We start from the raw sequence: 22,608 nt of genomic DNA, 5'->3' as shown, positions 1-22,608 counted from the left end.
GAGCATATGGTAAAGTCTTAGCCCCAAAGGGGTATGTAGATTGGAGATTGCTAAGTGTTTTTCATAGTATATGATTTTTCCCACAGAAACAAGTTGGATTTAGGAGAAAAAAGCTTTTGTATTAAAATTTAAGAACAGAGAATGTTCAGAAAAACAACAACTTTTTCAGGAAATTAATATTGTCTTCCGCAGCACATATCTGTGAAGCCTTTGGCAACAATGCAGGAAAGGGTCTTATCCTTTTGGAAACAGTGGAGCAAAATCAGTGAATGAGGCTAATGTATGCTAGAAGAGGCAATAGTAGTCTGAAGAAGGTTTATCTATGGAGAAAATACATCTGTTCCAAAATTTCTACAAGTAAAAGCAGATAGAAACATTTTTCTACTGTCTTTTCAAAATGGATACATCATAAAAACAAACTACAAAAAACCCCCCCCCCAAAAAAAAACCCAAAACCAAACAACCAAACAAAGAGAAAAAATCCAAACGAAATCAACAAACAAACAAACAAACAAAACCCCAAAAAACCTAAACAATCAAACAACCAAACCAGTAGGTCTTTGCTTTTGACACAGGTTGGACGGACCTTGTGTCTCAGGGCTTGAGTGCATCCATCAGAAGGGCAGCCTGTCTGAGCCTTGAAATCAGCTGCAGGAGCAGAGCCAATAATTCAGTGCCAGTGCTGAGTGCTGGCATCCACAGCAGACTCAGACATGTTAGAGAGGAGGCCAGGACTTTTCACTGCTCGTATCAAGGGTTTCAGGCAAAAGGAGGAGGACAGCACATTTCTATGGAAAAGAAACTGCTAAATAGTATAACTGCTAAATTCAAAGGTTGCTGTAATGATCATGTATGAATTTGTATTTCATAAGGTTTGTCATAATGCAAATTTCAAACAGATTTTTTTTTCCTTGAGGCAGATAGGTGTTGTGGAATTTTTTTATCATGTATGTTTTTAAATTATCTACCACGAAGACTATTACTATAAAACATTTAGGCATTTCTCATTTCTGCTTTTCAATATTATCTCAAACTAGTATTCATGCTAGTCAGATCACAGCAAAAAATCCTCTAGCTTACCCTGTTCTTAAATTCTCAAGAGAATAAAACTCATTGACTAACACTGGGGGGACAAATTTGCATTTTGTTTTAAAATGTATGTAAAAAAACCTGCCAGTGAAACACCAACTAGTGAACACAGCATACATGTATGAATTTGCAAACGAGATTCTGTATATGCAAGAATTCCTTTCTTTGTTTAGGTCTCTAAATCTAAAGAGATTGGATTTCACTTTTGCCAACCTGATCTGAGGTAGAAGATGCAGAATGGAGAGAATGCAGCACCAAATTCACCTGATAGGCTGGTAGTTTATATAATGGAGAAGTGTTAGTAGGGAGTTACAGGACCTCATTTTGGGCATAGTATACACATCCTGTGGATTAAGGATAAATTGTAGTTTAATTTGCATTTACAAGTTAAGACAGAGCCTTAGTTTTGCATGGCTTTTAAAATACCATGTCACAAATGCATAAAGAGGTGGATTAAGGCATTCTTTCACAAGACACTTCAGTGAAATTTATGGGTATTCAATGTACTTTCAGAGGACAAAATTGTATGGACAACTTTCTGAGCATGCACCAATCACCCCAAGAACCTCAAACTTGTTAAAAACCTATATTTCTAGTAAAATAATTCAATATAGCTACTAAAAAAAATGGAGAGTTCATGGAAAGGACAACTAAAAAATATGTTTGAAAAAATAGCATTGGAAGAGAGTGACATTATAAAAACATGACTATGAGATCCCTAATGTTTGTAAGCTACATCTGGCAACATGGAAGGCTAATGAGATTTCGAACTACAGTATGTCAGATTTATGAGGTGGAGAAAGACATTTCCCTTATGTAAAATAATCGGCAATAAAGAGGCTTAAAAACATTCCTGAGATGATCTGAATTTAAGTTAAACCCAGGCTGAATTTTGTGAGAAAGTGGGTGCTTTTTTTCATTGTCTTCAAAATCTATCCTTATCCTTAAATTTTAATGTTATTACACTGCCAGGGTCTGGAGTGTCTAAGCACCAATGTATGGGCATCAGCATGAGTTTGCCACTAAAATAACTTAGTATCTGTTGCATAAATCTCATGTGAGGTTTCAGAGGTGTTTGAAGACACAGAACTATAAAAAAACTATGAAAGTAGTTGCTCCAAATAACTGCAGTTGTGACTTTTCTTTCTCCCCTAAAAAAAACAAGCACTATTTTGTGCTACAGAAGTGGGTGGGGTTTTGTTTGTTTGTTTGTTTGTTTTTGTTTTGTTTTGTTTCCTTTGTCTAGGTTATGCAATTTCTGAGTGTGCACTGTTATGTGAACAGATCAGCTTTTATTTCAGAAACATGTTATGCTTTATGTTTGAAAAATGTTCTCAGCACATGCTCTGAGACTCAAAATACTTTGAGCATTAGTTTTTCCTTTAAATTACAGAAAATACATACATACACACTAAAACTAGCTATTAAGTTTGGGACTTTTTGAGCTGCATCCAGTTCCTCTTTCTACCACAAATTTAATTTCTGATCCTGACTAAGCAATCTCCCTTCTTGTCTGCAAAGATTGAAAACAACATCTCCTTTCCTGAAAAGTTTCTGATAGTTATGTGAAAGTGCATAAGGCTCTTAAGACATATAAAAGAAAGATTTATTTTTTTTTTAGAAAAGGGAAATGCAAGATACTTTTCTTCTGAATGACCTCCATTGTTCAATAACCATACACGTAAGACCTGCTTACAGTAACAACCCACAGAAATTGTGTGAATGTGTATCTAAAGGTATGCAAACTACTCCCTCCAATTTTAGAGTCCCACAGAACTAGGTACTGAGAAAACAAATAAAACTTTGAAGTAGTTATCTGAGGTATTATAGATTACAGTTGCCAAATTGACTAAGTGTAGTTAAACGGACAAAGTCAGATTTGAATATAACTTCTGAGGGTTTTTTACTGTTAAATTATGGAAATGTATATTTTGATTATTCAAATGCCTTTCATTATGCTTTATATGTTATTGCAAATACTGTTTTATCTAAAATGGGTTGTGAAATCAAAATCATAGCTATGTGATAGTTACTATGGAGTATCACTACATGTAACGGTTATTATATGAATTTTATGAACTTGTAATTTTTTATTGGAATAATACTGCTAGCCAGACACTGTATGTTACTTCACACTGATGATATACATTCTCAAACTCAGCTTCCCCATAGCTTTTATCTGGGATTGGAATATAAATTTTGCAAGTTGAAACTACATAAAATTTCACTTGAACTGTTCTTTTATCCTCACTGCAAGATCATGCATGCCACTTTGTCCTTGGAAATCTCAAGTATCTCTTCATAGCTTAAGTTGGCTCCCTTTCAGGAAGCCCTTCCTGGGAGAGGCATTTTTCTTCTAGTTTAAATCCATAGTTCTCCATATTGGTGCACAGCCAAGAACAGTGTAAATTATGTTGATTCCTGCATCCTTAAAATCTCTGGGAAGGATCCAGAAGTGTTTGGATGTTGTAGGAAACAAGAAGGTGCTTGAAGCATGGGATTACACTTTGAAAGCCTGGAAAATTCCCCAGTCTTTATGCAAACAACAATTCTGCAGCAATCACATTATCAGAATATCAGACACTAGTTGTGCTTTACCTGAAATGGAAAAGAACATGCTCCTGATGCTATGCCTCCAGGTGTCTAGATTTTCTTTGCCAAGCAATGCAGCTACTTTTAAGGCCATTTTTATTAAAAGATCTACACATCGCAGAGCTTGAGTTAGGAAACCAACAAGGAATACTTCAGCTGTACAGTAAAAAGATAGCAAAGCCATTAACAAAGATTAAAAGGCCATGTGTTGTAATCAGGTGTCATGCCAACATTTCTTCTCCTATTGCTTCTGTCTCATTTGATTCTTTAAAAGTGAAAGGAATTGCCATGTATGTGCAAAATCCAATTGCATACTAATGATCTATCATCTCCTTTACTGTCATTCCTGAACACCAGCAGAGACTATAGAAGCTATCCTTAATCTTTTCTACACTTTTTTTCCTGGAAGTTCCTCCCATTTTGTGTTCTGGGAAATGTCTAACCCATTAACAACAAGCACAGCTGACTTTGAGTTGTTCTGAAGCCGAGTGCTTGTCAATTTTAATTTGGGATGTTATCACAACACAATCCAGTCCTGCTATGCCAGGGTTGCATATGATGCACATTCTATTAAATATCTTTGTTCAAGGTAAAATACCTTACAACATTAGAATGTTAAGAGCAAATTATAACAATAGGGGCAGAGCCTCTTTAGGGCCATATCCAGCCATGTTTAACACCAAAATTTGGCAGCATGCAGGCAGCACTAGCAGGAACTAAAGTAGTGACAGTAGAAAAAGAGATGATGCCAGAGGTTTCCAGATGGTGGCTTTTGCTTAAGGAAGCTTGCAAGGTTTTTCCTGTCAGTGCTGGCACAGCTCTGAATTGTGTAGTGTGAAGGGAAAGCTGCTGAATGAAAGCAGGGATTCACAAAAGATGAATCAGGTCATTATGGTGTGGGAGAAATGGAGAGGGGAGTATGTGTAGGTGGATTTATAGCAGCATATGCATGCATATATATGCATATATATATATGTACATATATGTGTGTGTATACATATATGTGTCAGTGTGTACACATATATATGCATACATATATGCATATATATATATACATGTGTAAGAGAGAGAGGTGCCTGCATATGCTGGATGTGAGCTACATGTCTATGGGTGCACAATGAAATAGAGCTGTGTTGTATGACAACTGCAAACAACACTTAGAGGGCTTCAGGGGATTCAAAGGAAAGTTTTTCTGAACAAGTGTTACATTGAGGATAAAAGCATCCGAGACAGGAGGCACAGTGACTATGGGACACATAAGCAATGCAAGTGGGCAAGTCTGGGGAACATGTCTCAGACTAGCTGTGGTCTGAGGCAACAGGACTGCTTCCCTGCCTTCACCTCTGACTGTCTCCACCATCCAAAAGTAGCCCAGAAAGATGTAAGATTTGCTTCCATGTGGTCCTTAAAATAGGACTGTAAAAACTTTGATGATGACTGAGTGGTAAGTCATGAAATATTATTTTTTTCCTAGTAAAATTCAACTGTAATGCAGGAAATCTTGATGCTAAATTTGATTTCTTCAGCAAGATAAAACTTCCTTTTGTATCTAGGTGAACATGCCCCTGTCACTATAAAACAGGCCTTTGGTTAACCATGCCAAGAATAAAAAAAAAATTTAAAAAAAACCAGAATAAATAAGAGCATGAGAGAGGAGACAAGAGATATGTGAGTTTAACCTATATGCAAAATAGGATTGTAACACAGGACCTCAATTATGGTAATTTCAGCCAAAATGATACAGCACTATGTTATTTATTAAATAGGTCTATGTGGAGTGCTGCTGGAACCAGCAAACACAGGAACCTTTCCAGAAAAAGTGGCTATTTCTGTTATTATCATCTGGCAAGATTTTGGCAGTATGTTAGGATCACAGGCTTTCTTTCTTTTTTTTTTTTTTTTTTTTTTCCTAATTCTCAAACACTCACAGCAGAGGTAATAGCTGGAACAATTTAATGAGAAACTCAGTAAATTAAACTCAGCAGCATGTAAAACATGTCAAGGTCACCTACAGAAGGTCACATAGGAAGGGATCCAGGTGTGTTTTGAATGTCTTCACAGACAGAGACTTCACAACTTTCTTGGGCAGCCTGTGCTCTGTCACCCTTACAGTAAAAAGTTTTTCCTCCTTTTTATATGGGACCTTCTATACCCAAGTTTATATCTGTTGCCTCTTGTCCTGTCACTGGGCATAATTGAGAATAGCCTGGCATCATCCTCCTGGATCTCTCCCTTTATATATTTATAAACATTTATGAGTTCGCCCCCCATTCTCCTCTTCTCCAAGCTGAACAGACCCAGCTCCCTCAGCCTTTCCTCATAAGGGAGATGTTCCACTCCCTTCATCATCTTGAAGGCTCTGCTCTAGACTCTTTCAGGCAGTTCCTGTTCCTTCTGGAACTGAGGGGCCCAGAACTGGACACAATACTCCAGATGTGGCCTCACCAGGGCAGAGTAGGGGGGGAGGAGAACCTCTCTCAAACCCCCCCTTCTAATGCACCCAAGGATGCCATTGGCCTTCTTGGCCACAAGGACACATTGTTGGCTCATGGTTATCCTTCCATCCACCAGAACCCTCACTTTCCTTTCACCTTCACTGCTCTCCAACAGCTCAGTCGCCAGCCTGTACTGGTTGGTGGGGTTGTTTCTACCCAGATATAAGACTACACTTGTCCTTGTTGTAATTGACTAAATTTCTCCCTTCCCAACTCTCCAGCCTGTTTAGGTCCCTCTGAATGGCAGCACAGCCTTCTGGGGTGTCAGCCACTCCTCACAGCTTTGTGTCATCAGCAAACTTGCTGAGAAGACACTGTCCCATCATCAAGGTCATTGATAAAGATGCTGAATAGGACTGGACCCAGCACTTGGGGGTCTCCAGTGGTCACAGATTTCCAGTTGAACTCCACAGCATTGATCACCACTCTTTGGACTCTATTGGGTAGCCAGTTCTTAGTCCATTTTACTGCAGATTCTTCTATCCCACATTTCATGAGCTTGCTCACAAGGATATTATAAGAGACTGTATAAAAAGCTTTGCTAAGGTCAAGGTAAACTACATCCATTCAGTCACAACATCATAGAAGGCTATCAGATTAATCAGCCATGATTTCCTGCCTTGGTTTGGTTCAGGATAAAGTTAATTTTCTGTCTTGTACTTTTGCTTTCATCTAAGTCTTATGTAAGAGACTGCTGCTGAAATGAACAACAAGCTTCTCAGTTGGTGTCTGCTTCTTAGGACTAATGACATTCTATTTTTATAGTTACTGCTAGAGACTGGTATGCAGAACCAAGGACACTGCTCAGTTCTGAGGAACATTTTGCCCTCCAGAAAGAGAAAAGGAGTAAAGAGGTCACACCTGCAACCCTCCTTTAGGGAGGAGTGGACAAGATACATGACCAAAACTGACCAAACAGAGTACTCCATCCCATACACATCATACTCAGTATAAATTTGAGGGATCACAAGGGTCAAACCCTTTCCCTTCCTCCTCTTCTTCACCTGTCCCTGTTTGCTTCAGCATCCTGGGAGGATTCCATCCATTCATCTGCCTGTGGTTCTGATCCATGCCAGCCTGAATCTGTGTGTTCCTGCCTCTGGTTCCCAACTGCTGCTGACTCCAGGAGTCCAGCCTGGACTTTCCCAGGGCTGCCCTGCAGCCTTGATGGTGAGGTGAGAGTTATTGGGGAGGAAGGGGGGAGGAAAGTGGTATCATTTTCCTGTATATTTGTATATATTTAGTAATTTTTCCTTTTTATCATTACTATTTCGCTAAAACTGTGTAGTTTAGTTTCCAACCCATAAGTCCCTCTCCCTTATTCTTTCGCCTTCCTTTATCAGGAAGGGGAGGGAGATTAATAGTGAGCATCTGTTATTCAGTTTAATTGCCGGGCCAGTGTTAAACCATGACATTGCCCCTTGGCAAATCCATGCTGACCACTCCTGATAATCTTCTTCTCTTCCATGTGCTTAGAGATGGCCTCCAGAATGAGCCACTCCGTCATTTTTCCAGGGATGGAGGTGAGGCTGACTGGTCTGTAATTACATGGGTCTTCCTTCCTGCCCTTTTTGAAGACTGGAATGACATTGGCTTTCCTCTAGGCCTCAGGCACCTCTCCTGTTTGCCATGATCTTTCAAAAATGACGGTGAGTGGTAGGGCAATAACATCAGCCAGATTTCTCAACACTCTTGGGTGAATTCCATCAGGGCCCATGCACTTGTGTACATTCAGTTTGCATAACTGATCTCTAACCCACTCTCCATTGACCAGTGGTGAGTCTTCCCTACTCCAGACATGCTCCTGCCCCATTCAGCAGTGGGCCCACATTTCCCCTATTCTTCCTTTTACTACTGATATATTTGAAGAAGCTCTTCTTGTTTCCTTTTACTTCCTCTGCTAGATTGAGTTCTAAGGGGCCTTTGGCTCTTCTTGTTGCTTTCCTACATGCTCTGACAACATCCCTATAGTTATCCCAAGAGACCAGTCCCTTCTTCCATGAACTGTGGATTTCTTCCTTCCATGAGACTTTCTTCAAAAGTTCATTGTTGATCCATGCAAGTTTCTTACTACTTCTACCTGATTTTCTACTCAAGGGAATGGATCTATCTTGGGCTTGAAAGAAATTACAATAAAAATTGACCAACTTTCTTGGGCTTCTTTCTCTTCCAGAGTCTAAGCCCATGGTATTCCTACAAATAGATCCTTAAAGAGTACAATGTTAGATCTGTGGAAGTCCAGGGCTGTGGTCCTACTTAGAGCCCCTCTTCTTCCTTGTAAGATACTAAACTCAATCATGTCATGGTCACTGTCACCAAGGCTGTTTAAACCTTTAATGTCCCCAACAAGTCCTTATTTATTTGTAAATACAAGGTCCAGCAGTTCATGTCTCCTGTTGGTTCTTCAAGTAGCTGCATCAGAAAGTTATCACTGATGCATTGCAAGAGCATTTTGTATTGGATGTACCTGGCTGTGTGGGCTTTCCAACAAATATCAGAGTGATTGCAGTCACCCATGAGCACTAAAAAGTGTGATGTAGTGGCTACTTCCAGTTGATTATAGAAGGCCTTTTCAGCCCCTTCTTCTTGGGTTGGTGGTCTATAATCGACACCCACAACACTTTCACACCCATCTGCATATAAAGAGCAACACCACCTCCTCACCTTGTTAGTCTGCCTTTCCTAAATAGTGCATACCCATCCATTACAACATTCCAGTCATAGGAGCTGTCCCACCACATTTCAGTAATTGCAATTACATCATAGCCATGCAACCCAACACAGATCTCCAACTCCTCCCACTTGTTCCCCATACTCCATTCACTATTATATAAGCATTTCAGAGAGGGAGTCAGGCAATTAGTTTTCACCTCTGGTATTTGATCACTCCCAGGCACTTGATTGGCTACTAACCTATTTGTGACTCCTATGTTTTTGTTGTCCCCATAGATCAGCATTTCTCACCTTGAGTGGGATGGAAGACTGATGGCCATCCTTAGGCTCATCTCTTCTAGTGAGCCTGGCTTATTCCCTTCTTCCTTTGAGCCTAATTTAAAGCCCTCTCAATGAGGGCTGCTAACTCCTGAGAGAAGATCCTTTTCCCACACTGAGATAGGTGTACCCTGTCTTTTGCCAGCAGGCTCAGTGATGCATATACTACTCCATGGTCAAAGAACCCAAAGCCCTGCCAATGACATCAGTCCCTGAACCACAAATTCATCTGCTGACTCTTCCTGTTAGTTTCCTCATCCATTGGTTTCATTAGAGGGATGGAGGACAACAGAACTTGTGCCTCTGAGCCCTTAACTAGCTGCCCCAAACTGCAGGTTGCCACCTCTGGTTCTCCTCCCCTGAATGATAACCTCCAGATCCTCTGAGAGGAAAGGAGCAGGATAGAGACTGGCATGCTGTGCCTTCTGCAGCTCAAGGATAATGGAGAAGCTGAGAGTGGAATAGAAATCCAAGTTTCACCATATATCAAAGGTAAAGCCTGTGCAAGTGAGAGAGCCCCTGAACTAACTGCTGCAGGACAGAAATATTTCATCCCAGGCTTGCCAAATTAGGTACACTGTTATGCAGTATTTCCAGGCCACTTACAGATATGCCAAAGACTTTATTTATTTATGATTTCTTTGAGTACTGAGAGTTTTTCTCTCAATGATAGAAAAATGGCTGGTCATCAGCATTAAACAGGAAAAGGTCAGTTTTCCTCAAATACCTTAAGTATTTGCACTCTATTAAAATTATTTGTAATAAATTTCCTACTACCTTAAGATGGAATTAATTTCAAAATCAACAACATGCACAGAAGAGTGGCCAGTATGAGAACTACACAGGAGGACCACAGGATGTTTTTTTCTGAAATTGCAGTGATGAAATGGTTTGGAGGAGGTATAAAATGTATCTGTGAGTCCACAGTTTTTCTTCTGAAGATACTTCAGTAGTCTTATAGGAAACACTTTTAACCACCTTTTTAAAACTGAGTTTCCCTAAGAATGATGAAGCATGACATACTGGTATATATCAGAGGATGTCTCTTTAAATGAGACTGTGCAAAAAAAGCTGAAAAAAAACAAGAAAAAAAGGAGAGACAGACTGTTCAGGAGATTGAAACAAGTAAAAAGATGCAGAATGACATTGTCTTGAAGAAAATTTTTTTTGTCATTGGGGAACTGTTCTGGTGAGTAGGGCAGATGCATCTCATGGTCCTCAAATCTGCCTTGTATATTTCAATCTGAATTCTGAACTCTGACCATCTCACATGCCACATGTGAAAGGGCTGCAGGGAAGATAAAACAGCAGTGTGAGCAGCCTCAAGCATGCTGCTATCACTGAGCATCAGCCAGAGACCTTTGGATTTCCAGGAGCTTTTTCATACTATCTGAAGGGCTGATTTACCTCAACAACTACCCAGCTCCTCCAGAAAATATTATTTTCTAATTCTGCTGAGACCTCCACCTGGGGTCAGAAGCCAAGATTCATCTCTGAAACTGAACCAGTAAAAGCCAAGTATCTTGTCCCTCTCCCTCGGTGTCTTTTGCTTTGCACCTGTACCCATGTACTTCTTTTTCTGGCTCCACTGAGAGTCTAAATGAAAAATCAGCCAGTTTTGATCTGACAAGTCTGGGGCACTTGAGTGTGAGAAATGTGGCCATAATGTATGTTGTAAAATGCAGTTCATGTACAGTTATCCATATAAAAACGTTAGACAAAACCAAGATGTTTTTTTTAAAGCAAGCAGACAAGCATTGCTTTCAGGATGATCTGCTCCATCACCTTCCCTGGGAGTGTGATGAAACTGACTGGCCTGTAGTTTCTCAGATCATCCTTCTGTCCCTTCTTATATATGGGGATTACATCTGCAGTTTCCCAGTCTTCTGGTATTCAGTGAGCCAGGACTGCTGATAAATGATGGAAAGTGTCTTGGTGAGCACCATCACCAGCTCTTCCAGCACTCTTGGTGGCATCCCATCTGGTCCCATAGACTTATGCACATCCACATGGTGCAGCATGTCACTGACCATCTCCTTTGGGATTATGGGGGGAACTCGCTGCTCCAGATCCCTGTCCCCTAATATAGTGAGTTGAATTCCTTCAATATAACTGGTCTTGCTATTAAGACTGAGCCAAAGAAGTTGTTAAGCACTTCTGCTATTTCCTCAACTTTTGTTACTATGTTCCCTCCTACATCTATCATGGGATGGGGCGTCACCTTGGTCTTTCTCTTATTGTTAATGTATTATTAAAGGCTTTTCTTATTATACATAACTATGCAGGCCAGATTAATTTCCAGTTGGGCTTTGGGCTTCCTGATTCTCTCCCCACATAGTCTCAAAGTATTTTTGTAGTTTTCATGAGTGTCCCACCCCTTCCTCCAGCAGTCATAAATTCTTTTTTTTTCCTTGAAAGCCATCTGAAGTTCCTCGTTCAGCCAGTCTGGTCTTCTATGCTGGTGATTTGCCTTGAGGATGGCCTGTTCTTGCACCTTCAAGACTTCCTTCTTAAAGAGCATCTATCCTTCCTGGACTCCTTTATCCTTCAGAACAGATTCCCAAGGGATTCTGGCCATCAGGCTGCTGAAGAGAGTAAAGTTTGCCCTTCAGAAGTCCAGGGTAGTAATTTTGCTACCCATTCTCCTGGAATCTCCAAGAATGTAGAACTCTATCAATTAATAGAGTTCCTGAGGAAAGGAGCAAAGTAGAGACTGGCATGCTGTACCTTCTGCAGCTCAAGTATAATGCAGAAGCTGGGAGTGGAATAGAAAGCCAAGGCCAATGCCTGGGACGGCCTCCAGCCTTCACATCTCCTGCCAGCCCTTCTCTGTTCACAAAGAGCAGGTCTAGTAGGGCACCTTGCCTGGTTGGTGGACTCACCAACTGTGTTAGGAAGTTGTCTTTAATACTTTCAAATAACCTTCTAGCCTGACTGCACTCAGTTGCATTATATTTCCAGGAGATGTCTGATAAGTTGAAGTCCCCAACCAGAACAAGGGTGACAGCAAGACTCCAGACAGCTGCTAATAGAATATTTCATCTGTCTCCTCATTCTGGTTGGGAGGTTTATAAAATACTCCAAGTACAATATCTGCCTTATTTGCCTTCCCCTTCATCCTTACCCATAAACACTCAACTTTGTCATTTCTGGAATCAAGTACCATACAGTCAAAACATTTCCTAACATATAGAGCCACATCACCACCTCTCCTTCCTTGCCTATCCCTTTTGGAGAGCTTACATCCATTTTTGCAGTGTTTCAGCTGTGACAGTCATCCCACCACATTTCTGTGATGGCAACTATCTCATATCTGTCCTGGTGCACAGTGGCTTCCAGATCATCCTGCTTGTTGCCCATGCTATGTGCATTAGTGTAGACGCACCTCAGCTGGGCCACCTTTTGGGTAGGAGAAGCCCTAATAACCTCCTGATTATACTCTGATATTTCCATAGCCCCCAACCTCACACCAACCCTTGCGTTCTCCCAGCCTTATCGAGTGCCATTATCCACCTTACCCAAGACAAAAGACTGTGGGACCTTGCTTGCACACCCTTCTCACACAAGTACTGGTATGTCACATTTAGGCTTCTCCAGTGATCCCAGTTTTACCCTTGGCCCCCTGCATACCTAGTTTAAAGCTCTGGTAATTAGCCCTGCTATCTCCCATCCTAAAACCCTTTTACCTCTGTGGGATAAGCTATTCCTGCTGCTCATCCAATCTAGTCCCTCATCATTCCCTACAACTGGGGGGATAGAGGAGAATACTACCTGTGCTCCTGATCCCCTGGCCAGTCCTACCAAGGTTCTGAAATCCTTCTTCATTGCCTTCTTCTTAATTCATCACTGCTTACCTGAAACACTAGAACAGGATAATTGTCTGAGGGCTGCACCAGGGAACCAAGTTTCTTCCTTACATCTTTAACCCAGGTCCCTGGGAGGCAGCAGACCTCCCCTTGAAAGGGTTAGCAGATGGGTCCCTCTGCTCCTTTCAGGACTGAGTCACCCATGACAATGACCCATCTTTTCTTCTTTATCAAAGAGGTCACAATGCAAGAGATAGTTCAACTAGACTTTGGTGACACCTCCATGTAGGAAGAACCATCTTCCTCACTGTTGTCCAGTACCTCCTACAGAGCACTGAGTCTGTTTTTAAGGGTACCTGGGTAGGTGGGGTACTTGCCAAGCCTGTGTGCCTGTAATGTCTGTTGTGCCAAGCTGGGCTCTCTTGCCATAGTTCCCTGTATTTCAATTCACCTCCTTTGTTTGGGCAGGGACCAGACAGGGGGTTCACTGTAGCAGTCACTCTGTCCACCTGTTGATCCCGCCTGTTACCTGGTGGTAGGGGCTCACATGTTTCATGTAGAGAGTCTTCTGGCTGGCTAAGTCTCAGGGATGGTAGGGACTTACTCCATCAATTTATCTCCCTTTCACTCTCCCTCTCTACTCCTCAGCCTCTCTACGGCTTCCTTCAGATCAATCACCAGGTCATTCACCTGGTCACAATGTGCACAGGTATTATCGCTGTTACCCTGCGCTGCAAGGGCCAGGCTAAGGCACTGACTGCAGCCAGAGACCTGGGCAATCCACATGTTTGTGTGAGACCTCTGTCTGAGTTGCCTTCTTGACAACAGCTTCATCTCGGGTTGCAACCATAGTGAACTAGTAGTCTTACCAGCACTCCCTTGTCAAAGTCAGCACAAAAGGTTGCAGGGCCTGCGTGAGACTAGCATTGCTTGGTATCATTTCTGCTTCCACAAGTAGAGGAACATTAGGGGCAGACGCTGTAAACAGATGAGGAAATCTGACGTACAGTGACAGCACGGTGACTGCCTCTCTGCAGCGAGTCACTGCACTGAGAGGCCCGAGAGGATAAATTTCAGAGCAGACAGGCATTTGTTTTTCTGTGCTGAAAAAGGTTGAGAGCACATGTATTTGAGATACAGATCTGAGATTAATAATGGCCTTTGCTAAGGAAAGATCATGAAGATTTTGTCCTTGATTTTGTCCTTTGGAAAATGGACATTTTCTTTCATGCCTCTCTTGTGTTGCGTAGATTTGGGCCTCCCATTAGTTGCTGCTGAGCAGCTTGTGGATATCCATCTTATTCAGTCATATGGAATTCAGCCATCCAAAAGCATATCCTGTCCTCAAAGCAGCATAACCAATGCCAGAGTTGTTCCCAGCAGCAATCCTGTTTCTTTGAGTAGCTATTATCAATTCTTCCAGAAGAGATTGTGCAGTAGCGATTCAATGCCAGCAAGAGCTGGCAAATGGATGTATTTATCAAAAGATACAGGGAGATTTTTACTGATTTTTTTACCTCACTTCAAACTTGGAAATAACAGTCCAGTCTGGAACACAGTTCTGGGAAATCACTCATGAATGTAAGGTGCCATCATGCTGAAGTGCTCTGTTGTTGTGAGTGTTCAAGGCCGGCTATACCTTAAGTCAGGAGAACATCCATCCTTTTCAAAACTGTGGTTAGTTTTTATAAAATGCTATGAATCTCTTATTTGTGCTTTTTATCCCACTGTCCCCCTTGTTCCAGTTCTTTTGAAAGCAGAGGTCTTGGATTTAATTTTCACTGTGAAAATTATACTCCTTTTTTATCATTTTGCAGTTTTTTTGATCATGTTCATAGAGTAATTACCCTACTTATGTTGATATTACACGAAAAGTGATGGAAATTTCTTGCTATGTCTTCATTAAGCCATTTACTAGATTCTGTAACTGTGCGTTTTTTCTCCTTCCTTAGCATTCCTCAAAAGCTATTGTGTTTTGCCTCAACTGACTTCATGAGAAACTGTGAGATTCTCATGGTGGTGTTGGGAAACATATATTATAAAAGCTCATTTGAGTGATTTATGCAATTTGCAAACTGTACAAGCAATAGCTCCAGGTCATGCCTGTAATGAAATCCAAATGCAGGTAATGAAGTTGAATTTCAAATTAAAAGTTTTGCATAGCTCAGCTGCAAACCACATAAAATGAAGCAATTCAAAACATGCTTGGAAAAAGTGATGTTAAAATTTAAGACAGAGGAAAAGTCAGATGCAGCTGCCTGTGCAGTCCCATAGAGATATAACAGTTGTCTCTAATTTGTCTCACTTGCCTACATGAAGTACTTTGTCACAGGCTTTGCTGAGCTAAAATCTGGATGTTTCAGGATTGTCAGAGTGTTTCACAGTGAAGCAGAAGGCAGTCACTATCTGTGTGTGTGTCACTGTATGTCTTAAAAAATCTCATTTTGAAAACACATACCAGAAAGATTGTGTAAATCCACAAATTGTTTTCCCACAAACTAAGGAAGAAGTATTATAAGGAAGAACCATTCAGACTGTACTCAGGAGTATATAGAAGGTTTTTTTCAGATGGAGACAAAGAGGCAGTATTAGAAAACAAATGAAAAGGAATTGAAATTATTCCTCATTCAGGACTCAGTTCTGTTCTCTACACATGTCTAGACCTAGGGAATTTCCTATTTTGTTGTTGTTGGTTTTGGGTTTTTTTTGGTCTTTTTTTTTCTTTTTTTCTTTTTCTCATGTGAGTAGTGCAATGGACTGAGTAAGTAAGACTCCTAAACTCAGACAGAAAGTTTTATTGCCACTGGAAAGCAAACACAAGCACAAGCACAAGCACACACACATGCAAAAAAACCTCCCCAAAAAAACCCGACTTAACACCCTGAAACTAATACCACTTCCAGTTTTGAAAAAGAATCAAAATACAGGATTGGAACTTTGACTGTAAATTTTAATTTTTTGTCTCTGGTTTTTTTTGGTTGGTTGGTTGGTTGGTTGGGGTTTTTTTATGTGCAAAAACTTCAGACCTACAAACCTTAAACATGAGGGAAACATCAAAAAAGCAATGAGGTTAACCTAAGCCTAACATAATGTTGAAATGCAGTAAGATAAAGGACAAAACCAGAAAATAGAAGCAATAAAAGCAAAAAAAAAAAAAAAAAAAATGAAGCATTGCTATTGACAAGTTTTGGGGGAGAATCTGCAATATAAAATATTATAGTGTCTAGAAGATGCTCAGTTAGTTGTGTATCATTGGCAGGAACGGTATCTGAAACAGTTACAGGGCATTTCAACAAAACTGGTAGCTTTAAAAATTGTGCCCCACTGCAGATTTCCAGGCCACCAGGAACCACTGGCCTGCTATTCTTTTTAACATAGGATTTAGCATTTCATGAACTCTTCCATGTTGTATTTAAATTGTATCTCTGTGTCAAACGAAAAGAAGATACTACAATGGCTTGGAATAATAGTATCATCTAAGTTTTATGATTAGCAACAAGTCCTTAATAGTGGATTAGCCCAAAACAAGATTAGCAGAATGTATTTTCTCTTGTTTAAAGCTGATGCAAGATTTGAGACCCTTGTTCCTCAACAAGCAGAGAAAAACTGCCACCCTGCAAACTTAACAGAATGATGCTCAGTCTACCTCAAAACATAGTGCTTCACACCAGATTTGCACATCAGGACGCTTAGTTTCACAGTTATTTTTACCATCATTATTTATGAGCAAGGTAATTGCTCTCCTGTGCTCCAGCTCTGGCCTTTCTAATTGACAGCAGAGCCCTACTGTTTGCAGAAAAATTATTCATCACATAATCAAATTATTTTTCTCTATACCTTGCCTTGTCCTTCACTGTTACTATCCATTTATCCTATTGACAGTATCCATATGTCTTTTCTGTTATCCTGTAGTCTGCATGTCAGAGAAGCATGCAGCTTTCAAATGGAAAGGAAAGGCAGAGGAAGGATCTTTTTCAAAGCTGCTTTGCTTTCTGTTGATCTAGTTGTTGCCTTTGCCCCACATGACTGGGCTGCTGTCCCCCAGTACATCAGGAGAAGAAACAAGCCTGTGATTTGCTGCCAGGAACTGTAGTGAAACAAAATAGCTCTGAAGCAACAAGGTCAGTGCCTCCAATGCTTCCCTTCGCACCCCAGAGTCCAAGCCTATGCAATCGCATCTCCATCTCTCTTGTGTAACCTTAACTTCACAACCTGCCCCTGGCCCAGTAGGTCCCGTAACCTCAGTAGGTCAGAACTGTTGAGCCATAGAGCTTGTCTAGGAGTGAGTGAGGAGCACAGTTGTGTCACTATGTGTAATTTGAGAGACAGCAGCTTGTTTCTTTTTTGGACATCCCCGTCTGAAGAATCATTTCCTGTTTAGAAAACAGGATTTATTACTAAGTTGCTCACTGTTTGAGATTTGTGGTTGGGGTGGGGTTGTATAGCAGATGAGAACTCGTAAGTGAATAATCTGTTTCTCTGGGAACAGTTGGCTAACAGTTCCAGAAGACACTGATACATTGACGGTAGTAATAACCTCATTTTCCCCAGTTCTTTGTTATCTGTTTTGTTTTGGTTTTTTTCTTTGTTTGATCGATTGATTGGTTGGTTGGTTGGTTTTTGGGGTGTTTTTTTTGTTTGTTTGTTTGGTTGGTTGGTTGGTTTGGTTTGGTTTGGTTTAATCAATCTTCTTGACAGTCTTTTTTGGTGGGAAATGTGCATGTCTTTTTACAGGTCACGCTTCAGTTATTATTAACCCACGCAACACTTCAGTCTTCTATGCTTTGGCTGCCAAGGGGTGCTGCACAGGGGCATTAGATTTCAGCATATCGGTCCCTAGGCTGAGGAAACAGTAGCAGAGCTAAGTAGGGATTGCAAATGCTTTGTTCACCTGAACTGGTGGTAGACTGAGGCCAGTCTAGACTCACACAAGTGAAGGACTATAGACAGTGTCTATATGAAGGCTGCTAAATAGAGGGATGCAGCTGAAGTAGTTCACAGGAACTATGGACTTGGATATGCTATACCTCAAAGTACTTATATGAGCATAAATGTCTATCCCAAGCAGTGTGGAATAATCATAGGAAGAGGGTTCATATTTAACTGGATAAATAAGTACTTAAAAGGGGTATTAAGGAATAAGGAAATATGAGGTTTAGATGAGCTTCTTAAAATCAAAGACATCCCTCTTCCTCCATAAGGCCACTGAGAACTGAGAAGCCTACAGTGACTTTTCTTCTATGAAAAATTGGTTTTATACCTGTCAACAACTCTATCTTCAGCCCTCTGCTCTGTGCCAGCTTTGAGCATGACTGAGAGATTTCTGTCAAAAGCAAATGGAATTTTAGTGGCTCAGTGATTCTTATGCTGATCGGTGGGCCTGATATAATAGTGATTTCCTTAGAATTCAGTGTGGGGCTAACCTGGCCCTGCTGTAATGATGAGATAGTTTCTGAAAAGTCCTTGTCTCCATGTAGTTTATGGAAAGAACTGATAGAACAGCTAGTACCTTGTTGGGCTGTGTCTTTGTTCAGCACTGAAATGAATGAAATTACTTATTTCCTCAGCACTAATAAAAGTACCTTAGAGAGGTATTCCCTTCCAGAATGTAATCTGCAAAGAATTTCTGAAGCATATTAAACCATAATGCTGTCATCCTTTTGAGACTGCACATCAAATTTGTACGTATTGTATCTCTGCTGCAATATTTAGTAGAAGAGCTCAACAGCAAAACTGAAATACATTGCTTGGAGGCGAAGAATAGTGAAGTCCTTGGGGTCACTTTGGCCCCTGTGAGGAGCATGCTGGCCTTTTCCATCTTGTCTCTTCCAAACTTCAATGGTGAAACTTTCATCCAGTTGCAGTAGTGACGCAGATTCTGCACAGAGAAAAAGTTTTATCAGAGTTGAAATTTTTGTAGGGATGCAGAATTCACAAGACCGATGAAACACCTGGGACTCCTCCAGGGCAAACCTTTGCTCTCAAGCCAGGTCCTAACCATTCCTTCTGAGAACTGCAAGTGAACTGAAAAAATGTTTATTCTATAGGAACTGATCTATATTCATTCCCTGCAGGCTAGAGAGAACTTGATTTTTTTTATTATTTTAAGCTATCTGTTCCTGTGAATATAGGAGAGTGGTCCAAGGATTCCACCAGAGATTTTTTTGGTAATCATTTTGTTTGTGAAGGTTTTAAATATGCCTGAAAATTAATGTGTTAGACTTTAAGAGAGATATGTAGCCTTTTTTGTCCCTGTCTTCTGAAATGTTTCAGGAGGCACACACTGTATATACAGCCTAAGTGGCTGATGTTCTAAAGAAAAAATAAATTTGAAAAAAACAGCCTCCCAGCGCTTTTGACATAAAAATGCATTTAAAATAGAACTTTAATTCTTTAAACATAAGGGAGCCTGCATACAGAACTCCTGCTTTCAGTCCCTCTTTTTGTCCTTCCTGTTTGGGTTTAAAATTGTGTTATTATTTTGGTCTTTTCATATACTAAGAGAAACTCAAACATTTATCTTCAAATCCTGGAAACACTTGCACTAGTGTGTGAGGGACCAGGTGGAAGAACCCCCACCACCTGACCCTTGGGCCCTCTTAGGCTGCACCAAGTCATCTTTGCAAACCCCTGAACCCTAACTAGTGTTTCCATCAGGATTACTGAACAGGAAGAAGACAGATAGGGTCCTTGGATGGCCTAGGGTCTGATAGAGATAAGGACTGGAGAGTAAAGTGGGCAGAGATCTGCTCTATTTGTCCAATCTGTTATGTCTCAACCGTGCTTACTAAGTGAAACAGGCCTGAAGTATGAGGGGCTGCATCGGTGGGCTTGGGGAATCTCATCAATACCAACCCTCCCTCCTGGCTCAATGATTGAATCAAGGACTTAGTGATTTTCCCTGTCTCTCTTGCCCCCTTTCCTGTTCTGTGTCTGAATGGAATGGGACACCTCCAGCCTCCTGCTGATAATGGGCAGCTGACTGACTTATAGTAATGACAGCTCTCCTCCTGGGCTAAAAAGCACCAGTTTCCCCTCTCTTTGGCCCAACAAAGGAGCAGTGAATCATTGGCCTGGAACAGCAGGAATTTGGGGGTATACAAGCAGCACTGAGGTTCCCATTTTCATTGTCATCCTACACTGACCCACCATCCTGCATTGGGCCCTGTCCAGAATCAGAACATTATCTTGAACAAGAAACCTTCGCCAGATACCTCTGGACCTGTGGTGGTTTTGTCAAACTCCCTTATTCTTTTCTTTCTTTTTCACTTGCTTTTTTCTCTCCCATATCTTTCTTTGTCTCTCTTTTCCTTGTATTTTTTCCTTTTCTCTCTCTTCTGCCATACCTTCATGGGGCTATGTCACTGTGCTTGTGTTTATTGTAAAATAAAACTTTATGCCTGCACCTCACCCTTAGTGGTTGGACTTCTTTCTTGCAGGTCCAAAACTTGAAAGTTACTTGGAACCATAACATAGGGTAAAATTTTCAAACTCAAATAAAGTCAGTATGCCAAAAGAGAACACACAGGGCTATCAAATGCACACTAGTAAGTAGAAGGGGGTACATGTAACCAATGTTTTTTCCTCCATTGTTATATTTAAGTAAGGTGACCAATGAAACATCACGTGTAGGAAATAATGGGGAACACAAAGACTTCAAATAAAATGTTAGAGCAAATTAAGGAATGGTCTTTTAGCAAAGTGTGTTTTTTTCTGAAATGCTGTTTTCTACGATTATCAATTATACCACTCATTTTCAGCTCTGCAAAAGATGAAGATGAAAAAACAATGCCTCTCTATATTTACAATGTCTTTATTTTCTTCCTTACAATCAACTTTTAACTTGTCTTTTCCTGTCTTATATGTCAGTCTGCACCTGCACACCAGAAGAGCCAACACAAAAGATTTCAAATCTCTGGAAGGAAGCAACAGAACTCTTTAATTCTACTGAATTAGTAATTCTACTGTAATTAGGACAAGTGAACAAAATTATTTATTTAGGACAGTAAAAGCTTGTGCTGAACAACAAATGCTTTTCTTTTTCTTCTTTTTCTTTTTCTCTTTCTTTTTCTTTTTCCTTTCTTTTTGTTTTCTTATTTTCTTTTTCTTTTTCTTTTTCTTTTTCTTTTCTTTTTCTTTTTCTTTTTCTTTTCTTTTCTTTTCTTTTTCTTTTCTTTTTCTTTTTCTTTTCTTTTTCTTTTTCTTTTCCTTTTTCTTTTTCTTTTCCTTTTTCTTTTTCTTTTCCTTTTTCTTTTTCTTTCTTTTTCTTTTTCTTTTTCTTTTTCTTTTTCTTTTTCTTTTTCTTTTTCTTTTTCTTTCTCTTTTTCTTTCTCTTTTTCTTTTTCTTTTTCTTTTTCTTTTTCTTTTTCTTTTTCTTTTTCTTTTCTTTTCTTTTTCTTTTCTTTTCTTTTTCTTTTTCTTTTCTTTTTCTTTTTCCTTTTCTTTTTCTCTTTCTTTTTCTTTTTCTTTTTCCTTTCCTTTTTAAATTTTCTTATGTTTCCTTCATCCTTAAACAAAATTGTTTGTTTATTTTAAATATGTCATTACAAAATTATTTCATCCTAAAATGAATATTGGGTGAATTTCTGAGTCAGCTTTATGACCTATGGTAAATAAAAAGGGCTATAAACTAGGTTTAAATATTATAATAGGCACTTCTTTTCATGCAGTTGTTACCATAATCATAAACTGTCAGGGCCTATACATTTTAATTTCTCAGCGACCTACAGAAATAAGTCTGTTCACCAGGGAGATATTAGCAGGCAATTGGCTTGTGGACTGTTAGTCTGTAAAATAAAGCAAACCATTAGTCAGCCTTCCCATGGCTCCAGTGCTGAATCAGCTGAATGGTTCAAACAAAGAGACAATCCTGCATGGGAACATTTCAAAACTATTTAGCAAGCTTAAGGCCTTTGGTGGCTGATGCTGCAAAGTGCCAGCTGTTGGGCAGAGGTCTGGACAACTTTCCAAAGATAAATGTCTTTAAAAAGATGTATATATATAAAAGCCAAAAGGTGACAGATCCAGACAGGCTAGACAATTATTTTGTATATTACAGCCTGATGTCTCCTGGCCATAGTGAAAACAGCTGCAGATATGGTTCCTCCTATTTCTTCCTTTAGAGGAAAATGAGCCCCAGTGAGGGACAAGCTGCCATATATAGCCATTTGCTCAACATTCAGAGGGCAAAGAGCTTGGATGACAAGGAAATGCACTGTCAAAGCACCATCCAGGAGACAGGGAGAAGGGAAAGAAAAAGGAAAGCTGAATCTAAGGGTTTAGAGGGGACTCAGCAGCTGCCAGGTTCAAGCACTATCTCAGAGGCTCCTCCTGGCCCAGGCTGATATTCATTAAGACATCTATTCCCATATCAAAAGCCACAGTGAGTGCAAGGGGCTTATATCTCCATATAGTAGCTATCCTTTTCTGTACAGAAAAGAATCACTAGGGTTAAGCGAAAAGTATGAACTTTGAGACATCTTTTTGATGTTGAATCTACATCAGCAATAAGGAACAGACTTTACACCATCGGCAAAAACAAAATTTTTCTAAATTCTAGTAGGTCCTGAGGGACTCCTCTGGAAATCTGGGGAGTTTACAAATCAGAGTGTAAAGCAAATGGAAAAGTATGTTTC

Source organism: Calypte anna, chromosome Z (genome assembly GCF_003957555.1).
Source record: "Calypte anna isolate BGI_N300 chromosome Z, bCalAnn1_v1.p, whole genome shotgun sequence".
Lineage (NCBI taxonomy): Eukaryota > Metazoa > Chordata > Aves > Apodiformes > Trochilidae > Calypte > Calypte anna.
This window is presented reverse-complemented; position numbering follows the sequence as displayed.